The sequence below is a fragment of the Chionomys nivalis genome, chromosome 23 (assembly GCF_950005125.1).
Source record: "Chionomys nivalis chromosome 23, mChiNiv1.1, whole genome shotgun sequence".
Lineage (NCBI taxonomy): Eukaryota > Metazoa > Chordata > Mammalia > Rodentia > Cricetidae > Chionomys > Chionomys nivalis.
Window position 1 is genome coordinate 35,785,427 of NC_080108.1, and position 13,280 is coordinate 35,798,706.

At 43.5% G+C, this 13,280-nt stretch overlaps 1 protein-coding gene across 2 annotated transcripts in view; it reads left to right on the forward strand.

Moving 5' to 3' along the window:
- Positions 1–13,280, forward strand: part of Nell1 (neural EGFL like 1) — an 841,294-nt gene that overhangs the window by 122,827 nt on the left and 705,187 nt on the right. The gene's annotated exons all lie outside the window — the stretch shown is intronic.

Genomic DNA, 13,280 nt, shown 5'->3' on the forward strand with positions numbered 1-13,280 from the left:
GAAAAAAAGAAAAAAAATTACCACAGTGTATGACTATTTTCCTGCATATATCATGTATGTGTGTGCCCATGTGTGTATATGGTATCCCCAGAGGCCAGAAGAGGATATCAGATGTCCCAGACCTGGAGATACAGATGGTTGCGAACCACCATGTTAGTGCTAGGAACTGAACCTAGGTCCCCTGCGAGAGAAGTAAGCACTCTTGGCCATTGAGCCCTCTCTCCAGGCCCAAAACTTACCTTTTGGGCTAGGCTGCCTAACCAGCAAGCTCTCTAAGTCTGTCTGGCAGAGATCCCCAGCACATACACATAGTATGCCCAGCTTTTTGCATGGGTGCTGGGGTTCAGACTCAGGTCTTTGTCTTTCCAGAGCAAGTGTTCTTACCCACGGAAGCGTCCCCGGCCCCATGTACTGGTTTCTAGTTCTATTATCCCATGAAAGGATCCAGGTGTCCACATAGAAGTAAATAATATCGCCGAGTCTAGAAATATGTAAAAATGAGCCTCAAACTTTGTTTACTGCCAAGTAATAAGGAATGCTGGCACATTTAAAGAAAAAATAAAAAAAAAAAAACCATAGTCACAGGAATGATTCAGAGGAGCAAAGTGGCTAAAGATGGATCAGTCTGAGCCACCAAAAAGAGTAAAATTTAGAATATAATCCAAAGAATAAAGTGATAACCTCTGAGCCTATGGTGCTTTAAATACACTTGAATAAATAAATACGGGAACGAGAATACAAATGTTTCATGCAGAGTTGCAAATAATATAAAAAGCCTGCCCTTAAGGTGAGTGGGGCAGAGCTCCCCTCTACCTCAGTACGAGCTGCATTACTGTAGCTCTCTTCCCTGGAGTGCGATGTGGGGGCAGGAGAAGAAAGTCAGCCATAACTACTTGAGCCTGGTAGGTGGATATCAGGATCAGCATCAGTAGGGATGCTGGTGACCCGACATACACTCCTGATAGGCTGGGAGGAGGATGGTACCTGACCTCTGTTGTCTTCCTTCCCTAAGTCACATCTCAGAAGTAGCTGTGACAGACATTACAGAAGTCTAAACTGAGGAAATCTTGGATATGATTGTAGGGCAGAAAGGGAATACAGGATAAAACACAAATCAAAACTAAGGAAATGTGGCGGAAGAGGAGGAGGAGAGCGTGTGAGAGCCGTGGGTGGAGGTGGCTACAAAGAAACTGTGTTTCCCAGACACAACGCCAGCCACAAATGCGAACTCATGACTTATGGCAGCACACAAGACCTGGGCAAACTCAAGCCAGACAAAATCCCTGCATGCTGAGGGGAAGTGTGCATGAAGTTCTCACCCCTGACTGAGAACATTTTGGCAGTTGAGAACTTCTTAGAGAAGGAGAGTCATTTTTAAGACTGTGGCCCCCCTGTAGGTTGACAGTCCAGTGGATGATCCGGAACCCAGGAGTATTTGAGTAGCACATATTGTCCTTGATGACTCTAAAGATAAGGACCCGGAGCTGAGTGGGTAGAGAGAGAGAGAATGTCTGGCAGGAGTTAGGGAGGCATGAATATGATCCTAAACACTGATTGAAATTCTCCAAGAATAAATAGAAATAAATAAAAAACTAAGGAGATATGAAGAATGCATAGATTTTAGTCAATCATAGTGTATTGATACTGCTTCATTGGTTATGTAAGATGTCAGTAATAGAGGAGGCTAGTGTGTGTGGGGGGCATAGAGTCACATCTACATTGCATCTTCCTATAAATCTAAAGCTGGCCTAAAGGACTTATGAAAACGATCTTTTTAACAAGGCACAAGACCCAGCATAAATTTCTTAGGACAAACCTGGGATTCTGGGCATGGTGTGTATAGGATGGGAGGGGAGTTTTTCTTTTTTTTCTCTTTTTTTTTTGGGACAGGGTTTCTCTAGCTGTCCTGAAACTCGCTCTATAGACCAGGCTGGCCTCAAACTCAGATCTTCCTACTTCTACCTCTGGCGTGCTGGAATTAAAAGGTGTGCGCTACTACTGTCCAGCTAGAGGACTGATTTTCATTGAGTACTTTTATAGATATATTAATCAGTTTATTTTCAATTGAAAATAGATTTTTATACAGTAATTATAATTAAAGTTTCCCCTTCTCCAGGTCCTCCTAGATCCTCTCTACCTCCCATCATATCTGAATCCACACACCCTAAGGAATAATAATATTAATAAATAATAATAATAATAATAAAATAAGATAAATAAAAACAAATCAGAACATGACAGAACAAGCAAACGAGGAAAAGAACCAGAGAAAAGCACAAAAAACTCCTAATAGAAGCAGAGATAGACATGTTTACACATATAGGAATCACACAAAAACCCCAAACTGGAACCATGATATATTTACAAAGGACCTGTAAGTTTTTTTTTTTTAAAGAGCCCTCATTTAACATTATGAGACAGAGAACCACTAAAGATGTCACTGAATTAATTTTGTGTTGGCCGTCTACTGCTGACCATGGGGCTTATCCTTAAGAGTGTCTTCTTTCCCCAGAGAGACTCCCTTGGAGGAAACAGTTTATTTGTAAGTGGTTATCAATGAGAAAGAGCTTCTGGTGTAGAGATGAGGCCTGTGTCTACTTCTCTCTTCAGCGCTAAGACTCCATCTGGTGCAGACCTGTGCACGCCCTGTGCGTGTTGCCTCCATCTCTGTGAGTTCAGATGTGCACAAGGCCTGTTGTTTCTAGAATTCCTTGATTCCTTGGTGTCCTATGTCCGTTCAGGTGCTTATGCTTTTCTGCCTCTTTTTCACGGGGTTCCCTGAGCCCTGACGGGAGGGATCTGAGGGAGACTTCATTTTCAGGGCTGGATGTTCCACAGTCTCTCACTCTCTGCATATTGTCTGTCCCTGGGTCTGTATATTTATTTTCATCTACTTCAGGAGGAAGCATCTCTGATGATGACTGCATGAGGAATGCATCTATGCGTATAGCAGGATGTCATTAGGATTCATTTTATTGCTCTATTTCTCTAGCACAACAGTAGAACTTGGTTTCCTCTATGCCCCAGGCCTCTCTAGTCTCAGGTCTTGGCCAGGCAAGCAGTATTGGGTGTGGGTTTCATGTCATGGAGTGGGTTTTAACTCCAATCAGATATTGGCTGGTTGCTCCGGCAAACGCTGTGCACTATTGCACTGGTGCATCTTGCAGGCAGGTTACTCTTGTAGACGGAAGTGTGTGGGGCTGATTTGATTTTTACCTTTCTCCTTGGGTAGCATACCCTCTTCCATCTTCTTCCTTGTTGGAGCCTCCCATTCCAGCCCACCCTTCCTTTCACCCTTGTCCATCCTCATCTGTCTATTCTACTTCTCCCTTCCTAGGGAGGTGCATCCCTCCCTTCAGTTCCTTACTTTCTACATAACCTCTATGATTCCATGGATTGTAGCTTGCATATCAATGACTTAATACTTAACGTCCACCTCTAAGTGATAAACTGTTTTTCTGGGTCAGAGTTACCTCATTTGGGATGACTCTTTCTAGTTACATCCATTTGCCTGTGAATTTCACTTTTTAACCGTGACAATAAAGATTCAAATAAAATAAACAATCAGAGAGCATTGTTTGAGAACAATAATATTCCTTCTGTCTAAAAATCTTAAAAATTTTATATTGTGTGTGTATGAGATGTATGTGCGTGTGCATGTGTGTGTATATGAGATACGTGTGTATGTATTATATGTTTGTATGTATGGTGTGTGAGTTGTATGTGTGTACATGATATATATGTGTATTATATGTTAGTATGTATTATATATTGTGCATGTGTGTATATGATGCGTGATTGGTATGTTTGTATGTATGTATGATGTGTATGTATATGATTTATATGCGTATGTATTATGTGTGTATACATGATATGCTTGTATGTATGTATGATATGTATTTGTGTGTGTGTGTGTGTGTGTGTGTGTGTGTGCAGGCTCATGTGTACCACAGCACATGTGTGAAGGTCAGAGGACAACTTGCAGGGGTAGGTTGGTTCTCTCCTCCACCATAGGTTCTAAGATTGTCAGGATTGCTCAGCAAGGGCTTTGACCTGTGAAGCCGTCTCACTGGCTCTCCTTCTCATCAAGTCTTCAGTAAATGGTATAGAGAAAACATATATGTGTGTGTATGTGTGTGTATCTTACTACAGTTTCAACTATGCCAACAGCTACTACAAATTTTTATAGTTATGCCTTCGATTATAACCATTCTGATTGTGAGTTCAGGAGGTTCACAGCTATACCTTAGCATGATGCAAATGCAATAGTGAGATTCTAAGCTCTGTGCTTGGGGTCCGATCACTTAACAAACATCTTAAATTTAATTTTCTTTGCAAAGTTTCTCCATTAAAAAGAAAACCATGTCTCCTCCCATCACCTCTGTAGATGATCTCATTGGTTGTTTTCATTTTAGATTTCTTTACATAAGAGTTTGTGCTGTGTTGCCTTCCTAACGGTCATTCTTCTTTGGTTATCCATTTCGGAGTAGGAGCAATTACAAGTCAGTCTTCGCTTTGGCGAGGACAGCCAGGTTAATTCCCCGTGGATTCTGAAGATTCTGATAGAGCCACTTTGAATCCATGTATAGAGTTCATTTTACATTACACGTAGCCGTGAGTGCTTCGTTCTTAGAAACAGATGCTAGGTCATTGTCACTGTTAATCTGCTAGCTGTTTGCTAAGCACATTGAGTACAAAACTACTATGTGTCTTTACAAATCAAATCAAATCACCAGGTCATAGCTAACCAAGAGGGAAAGTCAGACACAGTCTTTTCTGTGAAAGAGGGTGTGTGTATATTCCGGGTTCTGCCTCTCCGAAGCTGTTGGTTTCTGTGGACGTAGAAAGAGATACGAAATTGTGAGCAGCGTTGGACACCTTGTAAGATGGCTTGCAGATTGATGCCATTTTGTCCTAAGCAAACTGTGAAGTGGATGATTACTCTTCTACCGAATGAAGCCACAGGCAGAGAGAAGCATGTGGACCCAGTGAGGGAGGGACTCGGCTGGGGAGCTGCCCTGCGGCTTGTGTTTTCTGGCTAAACCTTATTCTGCAGCATGTTGCTGTACTCAGAAGGAGAGGAAGCACCAGAAGTTAGCATGCACCCCTTGCAGCCTTTCCCTTAACTCAGACAAATACCTCACAGACTAGGAAGGCACTTGGGACCAAATCCAGGGAACACATCTCGTTTTTGAAGAGACCACCAGTGTGACCACTCTAACAAACCATGATGCCGAGACTTGGAAAAGTGAGAGCCCAAAAGAATGACAATCCAAGAATTCCTTATGTGCTCATTTCATATCTGCTGGCAAGCATGTATTCAAAAACAACACAATGGTGTATTGATACTAAGTTAAATTTTAGAGCTGAATACCACTTTAAAAGCCTTTCAATAATTTTTAAATTTTAATCGACACTGTATCATTGTTTACAGTTATGGGGTACAGAGTGACATTGTGGTTTGTACATATCGTGCAGAATGATTAGATAAACACACCCACTTGAGTGTCTTGAGGTTTAGTACTCAGTGCCTCAAGACACTAATGTGTTTGGGGTAAGGACAGTTGAATTTTCTTTATAAAACAATTTTGAAACGCATACTATTTTATCATTAACAGATCATCTTGAGGTGCAAGAAAACTGAAGAATAATCTTGTTCCTTCAGTCTGATCTCCTCATTTCAGTTAACCCCCAGCCTCCACAAACACCGTTCTACTCTCTCCTTCTGTTATGCATGAAAAAGCAGTGTTTGTCTTTCTGCATTATCTGTCTCATTTCACTAGGATTATACTCTCCATTTCCTTCTGTAGTGCTGAATATGACAGAACTTTTCTTTTTCTAGGGTGGTCACTGTTGCTAATGACATGCTCTTTCCCTGAGAAGAGTAGAAAGACCCCACCCAAAACGTTGCAATAAATGGATTTAATAACTAACCCACAAAATATCAGTTGGTTTATCTGTGCACTGAAAATGGATTATCGGTTTTCCTTCTCTAAGTTAGGAGAAAGTGCACAGCTCTAAATCTGCGGGACTACTTCTAAGCAGAGAATTGTCACTTTGAGACTTGATTATCTGGCCAGAGACCCCAGGCATTTAGAAAAGACTTATTTAATTTATAGTTTCAATTTTTAAAGGTCAAAAATATGTATACTTGAAGTCATAGTGTTCCAGTTTCCGTGACTGTCTGAAAAATGGTCCCCAAACTTTTAATGCTTACAGGTTCTTTGGGTCAAGAGCTTGGGCATAGCCTAGAGGAGAGCACTTATCTGTGCTTCATGATATTTGTGGCTTCCACTGGGAAGATCAGGCGGTGGGGGAAGCCATCCAGAGGAGTTTCCATGCTGGGTTATACCAGCGATTGGCTCATGTCCCAGTTTCTGTGTCAATAAGAGCTTCTGCCTGCTGTCTCCGGGATGTGACTGGGGTTTCCTCCCAGCATGGTGCCCTCAGGATCCTTAGGCCTCTTAGGAGGTGATTGGGGGTGTCAAGCATATCCTGGTACACGGCGCTGAAACTGTACTCATGTGTTTGTAACCCATCCTTGGAGGTCACCAAGCATCACAAGGTCACCCAGATCTGTGGGACTCCTTCTCTTTCTGTGAGAGAGATATCAAGACTACTACATAGACAGACATGCCATGGGGGATACAGCAGTTACCTTTCCTTGTCACCTGTCCCATGGGCAAGAGGGGGCTATCCCTCCTGATGCTCCTGTCAGAGAGGACCAGCTCTATGAATTGCTTCTCCATGGTTTTCTGCCTTTCTCTTCAGATTCAAGCTCTTTTGTGTCTCTTCACTCGGAAAAACCATCTAAGCGCGTTTCCTATGTCTAAGTATGTTTATCATCTTTGTGCCCCAGCTCAGCATTAGTTCTAGGAGGAACAGTATTTCCCGTCTATGTAGTCAGTTTTAGACTCATTCCAGCTAACAGTGCCCCAAGTCCTCCATTGAAACCCCTGCCATTAGCATGAACTAAGCACACAGTACTAGTGGACTTAGCCTTTATTGAGGTTTTACAGCAGAATTATGGGGACAATTCTGAGGAAACCACTTTTTTTTCTTTATAACCTTTTGACTCTATTTAGGATTTCGGAGTGGTCCACTCAGTGCTCTGTCTTCTCATGTGGTGGCCTGCTTTCCCATATCCAAGGCAGATTAGTGGCTGCAGGCCCTTAGTGCCCTGCTTGCTTTGAGGTCTTTCTGGAGGTAAACATGGCTGGGGTACAGCCTTGTTTTTTACGGTCATCTATCTTCGATCTTCTATGCTGATTCCCACAATGCAGTTGCTTGTCCAGCCACAGAGAGGCTGCTGTTGGATTGTGGGCAGGCATAGAGCACGGTACCAAAGCTCTTTCTTCTAGATTTCTACCTAAGCAATGTACGTATCTCGTATAGAGGAGATCACCAGAAAACACGCCTTTCTTAGATACTTCTTATCTTTCCCAATGAAGAAAATGGACACAGGCCATTTAGAATGAGTCTCTCCTGTTTTCCCACTATTTCCAACCTTTCCTCAGCAGGGGTGTCTGTAACATGTTGAAAATGCCTACTGTGTATTCTCTCCTATTGAACTCGTTGCTTTTTTGTTTGAGAGAGGGTCTCATTGTGTCTGTAGACCAGGCTGGCCTCAAACTCACAGAGTTCCTCTTGCCTCTGCCTCCCAAGTGCCTGGATTAAAGGTGTGTTTCACTAAACCAGGCTTTAGGTACTTTTGTTGTTGCTGCTGTGGCCAAATGCATGTCAGAGACACCCTAAGGAAGGCAGGCAGGCTCACAGGTGGTGGGTGCAGCTCTTCGTGACAGAGAAGGTGAGCCAACCAGTGTCTCTGGGCACTTGAAGCAGTTGGTCATACTGAGTTGGAAGCCGAGATGGGAGTGAAAGTGCTCAGCTGGCTTCTCCCTTTCCTTTATACTCAGTCTAGGACCCCAGGCCGGGAGGTGATGTCACCTGCATTCAGAGGGAGCTGCTCTGCTCCGTGTGTTATAGCTGTTTGGATACACCTCACATACACCCCCAGAAGTGCATTTTCTGGTGGTTCTAACTACAATGGAGCAATAATGAAGATCAATCATCACAGGTGACTGATTTTAAAAAAAAAATACTCAGAACAGTGCACGTCAGTATCAAGTTTGGAAAAAATGATAAATATTTCAATAAAAACGTCTGGTGTGACCTTGATCAACCTGTACTCTTTGGAATTATTCTTCTTGAATTTTATTTCCAAGCATAGCATGAAATTCATATGGCCCCATGAAATTGTACTTCTGTTCACGGTGAACTGGTTGTGCCTGATACCACAGGGCGGGCCTTAGGGAGTTGTTCAGATGCAGCCGAGCAGTTGAGCAAAACTTCTATTTTAAAATTCATCTGTGGAAATAAAAAGTAGGAAGGATTTGTCTCCATAGAGTGAAAGGACTCAGGGTTTTAGTCAGTGAGAAAGTCAGTGTAAATATTAGGGTGCAGTCACAGTCACACAGGACAGAGAGCAAGGCAGGGATGTCACCATTCTGTGCAATAGACGGCATTTGTCCCAATTCCTGTTTCTGTTTTGGTGATGCACCGAGTGGATTCATTTGAGCATGCCTGAAGCATCAGGACCAGCAAGCTGATGTGTCTAGAAGGAAGAATAGAGAAGAGTCATTTTCTAGAAAAAGTAATAGTCCAGCTGGGAGGCAGGGATATATGGGAGAACACTTGGCCTATTAAAAAAAAAAAAAAACTTTAAGAGGGATTATTATCATTGTTTAACAAACATCTATAAAATGAACAGGCCATTCCAGGAGTGGTGTTCTTGGGATTAGCACCCTGGAGTGAGGCCCAAGGCTAGGGAAGTGCTGCCCACAGCCCTACTTGGTGATATATTATCCTACAGAGCTGGCATCCTCCAGGTGTTCAGGAAGCATGTCTGCACAAGGAGTCAGGGCTCTCAGGTTTGGACCACTCGCAAGAAGCTCGTTGGCAGTTGCTTCCACACATCCCATCCTCACCTACAGCTGCAAGTGGCTGCTAGTCACCATTCATCATGGAGTTGCAGACTTCTGCCACCCTTGTGGTGAGCAGCTGGCCAGCAAGGATACCCAGCATATTCGACTGCACAGCATCTTAAACATTCAGGTATTCCAAAACCCTCTGGGGTCTTGCCGTGATGTAGAGTCTGACTCAGTAGGTCTTGGGCTGGGGAAGGCAGTCATGATGCTGCTGGCCTGTAGACTGCATGTGTCAGTCCTCCTTCTCATCCTTGTGACCTAATGACAGAGGGAAGGGGGAAGGGTATGTGTGGAAGGTTCGATGTATGTCAGCTGACTCCTGTGCTGTGGCCTATAGTAAGGCAGTGGCATCAGGTGACAGAGGAACATGCCTGCTTATGGGCAGCCTGGAAAGGCCAAGAATAAGGGAAGAGGGGAGAGAGATGGAGAGGCATAGAGTCATCTGAGAGAGCGAACCATACAGAGAAGGACAGATAGATACATAGAGACATAAATACAGGGAGAAAGCCAGAGAGAAAACCACATAAAGAAATAGAGATACACACACACACACACACACACACACACACACACACACACACACAGAGAGAGAGAGAGAGAGAGAGAGAGAGAGAGAGAGAGAGAGAGAGAGGAGAGACAGGGAGGCACACACACACACACACACAGAGAGAGAGAGAGAGAGAGAGATTTGAGACAGGGAGGCACACACACACACACACACACACAGAGAGAGAGAGAGAACAAACTTTCTTCAACTAGGTCCTACCCCAGTGACGCCACCATATTATAAATCCATAAGGGGATTGATGCACTGACTTGGCCAGAGTCCTGTGTTGGCTCCAAGCACAGCTACCAACACGAGGCCCCTAGGAGCACTACAACCAAAGCACAGTGCTCTTCTTCAGATCGTGGTGCCCCTTCCCACGCCACAGCCTTCAGATCGGTGGCTGTCTCCTGCAGGTTGCTGCCAGGATTATGCCACCTGCCCCTGTGAGTGGAGAGTTACTGTCTGGACATACTGCTGTGCTTCCCTCAGCCTCTGTGAAAGTTTGGCCCAGGTGCTCCTCAGCCCAGTGATTTTGCCATCCCTGGGGACACATCAGCAGTTACCTAACGTAACTCTTCAAATGCATGCCATCTTGGATTGTATTCATGTAGTTTGAGGTGCATGTGTTGCTATTGGAAAAGTCACCCTGAGATACAAGTGCTCTCTGTGAAGCCCTCGAGTTGGGGCTCTTTCCTCAGAGCTACATATTTGTGATGACTACAAGGTCATCACTTACTCCTGTGCTTTGTACAGAGATTTTTCAACAACCTATTTATAACACATTAAGTACTTGCTCAATGAGGCCGTAACCCCAGGAACAGTGATTGAATCTGGTTAAATGCACTTACCCCCATCTTAATGATCCTATCAGCCATCTTATCGTCATTGATTGAAGTCCTTTCAAGGTCAGGTCGCTTCTCCCAGGAGTCTCTTATTGGTCAAAATAATTGTGATGTATGGGTCTTGGTGAGGTCTCAGAAGATCATGGTGCTTTCCTAGGCTGAAACTGTGTCCTCCTGGTGTTAGGCATGCTCCGTGTCTTGATCATGTGAGAACTCAATGCAAAGTGGTCATAAAAATGCACTTGGCAGGTTCAAGGCATGTAGGCAGAGACTGCTCGTTCGTTCCTGGTTGCCCAGACCTGAAATAACCACACAGAAACTATTATATTAATTGCAACACTCCTTGGACTATTATGTCAGAACTCTTACATCTTAAATTAACCCATTTCTATTATTCTATGTATTGCCACGAGGCTCATGGTTTACTGGCAAATTACAGCATCTCTCACCTTCAGCAGCTACATGGCATCTCTCTGGCTTTGCCTACTATATGTATTTCTTCCAGTTTCTATATTCTTCCCTGTCATAGGCCAAAACAGTTTTATTCATTAGACAATAATAAGAACATATATACACAGAAACACATCCCATATCATCTCCCCTTTTCCCTCTAAATAAAAAGGAAGGTTTTAACTTTAACATAATAAAATTACATATACAAAACAGTTACCAGGTAAAAAAATATAGTTATAATATTTTTTGTGAGTGTAAAGTTTCATATCTAATTTATCTTTCATCATAACTAAGGAAAACTATAACTATCGATTCTTCAATTCCATCAAAGACCCCAGCAGGATATAATAATACCTAAGTAAACTGGAAGTGTATTGTAAGCAACTTCCAAAACTCTAGAATTGACAGAGACATCTCATTGTCTGGACGGTCACCCAAAGTTCTTCTGCAATGTTGGGATGTCCATCTTTAGCCTATAGGCCTGTAGTATCCAGTAGGAAATTTGAAAGACTCTTTTGTCTATATTGGCAATTTGTCAGTCACTTTCTTTTCTGTCCTGCAGAATGTATGGCAGACTCCTTCACGAAGCATGAACCCAATAGGACTGTCTCACATTCTTTAGGTTCAGCAGTCACTTTTCTGTGGGTCTTGCATGTCCAGTTCATACAGCATACCGTCAAGCAGTGCGCTGGGAACTGGAACCAAATCCAGCAGAAAAGAGAGTTACGCATGCATTTTGTCTGCACTTGTAGTACATGAGACCACACCCAAAGTGGACTGGTATTTTAAAGGCTATTGGCTGAAGGAGTTCTCACAGCATTTTTTCTTTTTGAAACTATGCCTTATACTAATTATTCCTAATTAGCGTGAACTTGGGCATGGGACCTGGCTTCTGTGGTTAGATGATCTCTTGGGGCTGATCCTTTGAGCAGTGGGGATGAGGTGGCTATAAGGTGGTTTCCCCTCTATATTTCCTTTGGGAATAATCTTTGTGAATGATGAGCAAGAAATGCTCATTACTTCTCTGATGTGGTTTGAGTCATGTCCAAAGAGGCCAATTTCCATGATGGCTTCATCTAGTCCTCACCAGTGATGACTTTTGTGTTTTAGATTTAGCACAGTTAAGCTTGGATCTGGTCAGTTTAGTGGATTCTAGGAATCCTGTAGCTCCTTCCAACTACAAGAATTATACCGGCTTCCTGTCTAGGTGAATGCCGCTAGAGCCACTGAGCCACTAGAGACGCTAGAGCCGCTAGAGACGCTAGAGCCGCATGCTGCCGCATGTGAATGCGAGCCGAGCTTCTGCCCAGTATGACTTAAGGGCATTTTTTGGTGCCTAGGAGATGCCAATGACATGAGACACAGGGAGGGGAATGCCTATAATCCTAAAATATCATGTTTTTCTCTCTACTTCCTCCCCTTTAATCCTCCACTCCTCTTATCTCCTTCCCCTCCTCCTCTTCTTTCCTCCCATTTCCAATATTTTCTTTCCTGATATAGTTGCACGTAGCCCAGGCTAGCCTCAACCTCACTATATAGTGTCAAGAATGACCAACCATAAGCAGCTCTGATCCTCTGGATTCTACCTTCTTAGCAATGGAATTACAAGTGTGTGTTGTGGGAATACCTTTCCAATATTTATTTTTTTTTTGAGTACCAGACTTAGGGTGTGGCTTCTGAGTGTAGACCTGATCTCTTATAAGGGAGAGGAAGGGTCTCTCTTACTCTCTTGTGAGGTCAGAGCAGAAACAAGCTGTGTGGTTGTTCACATCTCCCCCGGGCAGAGTGGTGGGGCATGGTGGCTTTCACCTTGTCCTGTATTCTGTGAATCTGTGATTCCCTTTGAATCCCGTTTCCTTATGTATCCCAATAATAAAGACAGTTTGTAACTCTCGCACTGCCTCTTGCTTTAAGTATGTGCGTCACGTCTATTTATGCTGTGCTAGGGAAGGAACCTCGGGCTTCACAGACGCCAGGCAAACACTGTCCACTGGGCTTCCCCATCAGTTAGAGTCTCAGTTTTTCCATCTTTAGAAGGGGATTTTTATGCAAACATTTTAGGGTTTGATAGGAGGCAAAATGGAATATGTGTGTAAGATGCTTTTGCGCAGCTGGCGGTGAGGTCAGTCACGTTTCAATGACAGTGAGGGTACTTGGAAGTTATAGGAGACAATATCCCCAGCAAGCCATGGAAGTGCCAGCCCTAGCACATAGGTGGTGTCCAAGAATTTTACATGGTTCTGAAAAACATGAGGTCAATCTTAGGAAGGAAGACTCAAGCCACGCGCTTTACACTGTGATAATCATAAGTACTGATTCACGTGTGAGTGGCAGTCACCCCTCTCTCCCTCCATCTGGGCATCTAAAGAAATCAACTCCCCAGGAGGAAGAACGGAAAAAGACTTAGTTTGTCTCTTCACCCTGGCATGGATTTTAATCTCAGATGCCCAA